A 3,296-nucleotide genomic window follows, 5' to 3' on the forward strand; every position below is an offset into this window, starting at 1 on the left:
CTGCCACCAGCATGCAGCCTCTGCCCAGGCACCATGGGTCACAGCGGGTGACCTCACCTTCCCAGCTCAGATGGCATCTCCTGGGCTAGGGGAAGCCCTGGCATCCGCAGCTCTTTGGAGGTAGAAGTGGTTCCTGCTCCACTGCTGCAAACCCCTGTTTGGCCGAAATCTTCCAAGGCCTTCCCAGCTGTCAGGATGCCTTGCAGTGCCCTGATCCCTCATGCCATCCACTCTTCCTTCCCAGCTATCCTCACAGGGTACTGCCCCACAGTGCTTGCCCTGTCTCAGACAAGAAACCATAGTGCTGAGGGGCTGTCACAGAATCACAGAATAACAGAGTTGTAGGGGTTGGGAGGGACCTCTGGGAAGCAGAACATGGAAACGCAGATTCAACAAGGAAACAGTAAAAAGAAGTTCATCACTGAATGCAACAGAAGCTGACTGCCTAACGGTAACACAGATGGGAATCTGAGAGCAGGAGGCACAGAGTCCCTCAGTCCTTGGAGGTCAGGTGGGAACACCATGCAACAGCCCAGGGATTCACTATGGGTCAACCTTAAATCCGTGCTGGAGATATTCTCACCCAGACCCATCGGCAAGCCCCAGCAGCAGTGCCTGCAGTGAGCAGACAGCATTAAAAAGCTGCTGCGTGGGTACGGGCAGGAAGGCAGGCTGCACCGCTGCTGCCCAGGAGCTGGGCAGGGACAAGTGATCGTAGTCCAATTGCAGGCTCAGCACAAAGCAAGGTGTGGGCCAAAGTGCAGCTCCAATAGGTGCAGCGCCAAGAGGGACTCGGTGCCAGCTGCAGATACTCTGGCAAACGAGCCCCCTGCAGCTCCAGTTATGAGACTTCTCTTATACCACTGTCTCTAAACATTGGCTCCTGACTGCAGTACCTTATGCCAAATTGTAATCACCCTCATTCTACTAATGGTCACAACGCTCAGAGTCCAAACGTGATACAATAATCACCGAGGAGGAGAAGCGCACTTCAGTGCTGCGCTGTATGGGGAACCGCAGCATATGTCACCGTGCTGTGATTACCTCACAGGATCTGTTAAAAAATAAACATACACTTTTCCTGTTCAGGCTCCAAAATGATCATAAATTCAAACGCATTTTGCAGCTTTGTGAGGAGGACGCTCCAGTGCACGGCAGCAGGCAGCGACCCGCGGCCCCGACTGCTGATTTAAAGCTTATTAAAATAGAGTACGTCGAGATAAAATGCCAGGAATAAAAAAAAATATGACCGGATCGAGTGTGACTTGGCTTATTGAGTTTGTTTCCTATCTTTTTATAAGGGCCATAAAAACAAACAGCTCTCACTTGACTGAAGAAATCGTTGAGTTCCCCCTCTCGCTCCGGCGCATCTAGATGTGAGCACGTGGGCACAGAGGTGCCCTCTGCATGGGCTCATCCCACAGCAGTCACAGCCACGCAGGTGTCCTGGTGGGACATGGCACCACACAGCACCCACGTGGCACCCGTGTCCCACCGAGAAGTGGCTGCAGTGTAATTGAATCAAGCAGCGGGCAGGAGAGCCTGAGCAGCTGTGGGAGAGAAGGAGGAGCCCAAGGCAAAATTTATTTCTGTCAACTGGTGGTCTATTTCCCTGATACCATTTCCTTGTATACAGATAAGGAGTTATCTTAAATGACCATGTCTTTTTCAATTTGTACTTAACAGTCAGTCCCATTTTCCTTATATGATACTATCACAGCAGGATGAAAAATGCATTACAATAATCCCTGAGGATCTTCATATATCAATATCAAATGGTCTGAAATTGACCTGTTATAAAAACCAGCCTTTCAAGTCAGAAAAAACTTAAATAAAAAAAGCAAATTTCAGAGCTTGCAGCATGCTCCATAACCCAAATACTCAGGCACAAAGAGCAACGTTTCCAGAATACTTAATGAAAACAAACCTTCAACATCTACGTAAAAGAAAAATAAAAATATTCTGACTATCAATACATCTGCTTAATGTTTGCTGCACCTCGGAGGAATGCTAATCCACTGGGCTGGATCCACGCATAAGCAGCCAAACAAGGCAGATCCGGTGGCCCTATCCTCTGCTATGGTTTTCTGACCCCCAGGAGGAGGATAGGGGAGCAGCCCCCAGCCCTGCACCCCCCTGGTGCTGGCCTGGCCCCATGCACTCAGGCCAAGTCCAAGCAAAGCCAAAGTGGGAGAGGCGTGCTACTGAAGGGATGCAGACAGCACCTGCCCCCGTGAGGGAGGACCTAGAACCCCAGGCCCCAGCACCAGGGCTTTGGGACAGCTGGGCTGTGTGCACCTGAAGGGAGGTCACAGCTGCAGGCAGGTTCCACATGGAGCAGTTGGGCTGCGTATTGTTCACAATGAGAGTAGCCTCTAAAGCAAGAGGCAGGGGAGGACATAAGTAATGTTAGATCAGGGCCTCTTATTAATTAATAAACAGGAGTGCAAGCTAAAAGCATTACATCTACCACCACTAAATGCACAGTTAAAAGCCCAATAATAACCTGCATTCATAATATATTCCAAGCGCTCTCCTTGCTCTGAAGTGCATGTGATATGACACCATCTACCTGCTGCAGCATGCAATTAAAATTAAGTAGCAGCTCAGCCCATGATGAATCCGACATGAAACGCCTCACAACAACATCACCTGGCAGATCAACCCCACTGTCACGGCATGCAGCACGATGTATGTGCTCATCACCAACCCTGGCTTTGCTGGGATTACTGGTGGGGCATTGTGCTCTCGTGCACTGGGAACGAAGCTCGCCACTGCACTGCATGGCTCTCTGCTCATCTTTTTTCTTTTTAATGGCACCTAGAGCTTTCTAAACCATTTGGAAATCAAGGCACATTTTGATTCAGTTGGGTTTCCTCTCCCATCATAAAGAGCATGCCGTGTTTGTCATACACAAACTCACATGATGGTGCTCAACAAGCTCAATTACCATGAGTGAACATGCAAAGTAGATAGTAGCAGGCGCACGGCCACTTAGATGCCTATTCATTTGCATACACAAATACTCATTCCCAATGCAAAATGTGATTTACAGAAAATGGACATCTAAATCGAAGTCCCCACAAATCTACTTGCACCAGCCATGGTAATGGCTTTGCCTCTGCTGCACACAATATTGACATATATGCTAAATTACTATCAGCACTGTTGATGAAAAGTGCAGTAAAATGGCCGGCCATAATTATTTTTACAGCTAAGGGGATTCATTAGCATTCATTAATTTTTAAAAGAGCCCTTTGGAGTGGGTCAGCGCTCCGAGCTCCCCTGCCCCTGCC

The sequence above is a fragment of the Numida meleagris genome, chromosome 14 (assembly GCF_002078875.1).
Source record: "Numida meleagris isolate 19003 breed g44 Domestic line chromosome 14, NumMel1.0, whole genome shotgun sequence".
Lineage (NCBI taxonomy): Eukaryota > Metazoa > Chordata > Aves > Galliformes > Numididae > Numida > Numida meleagris.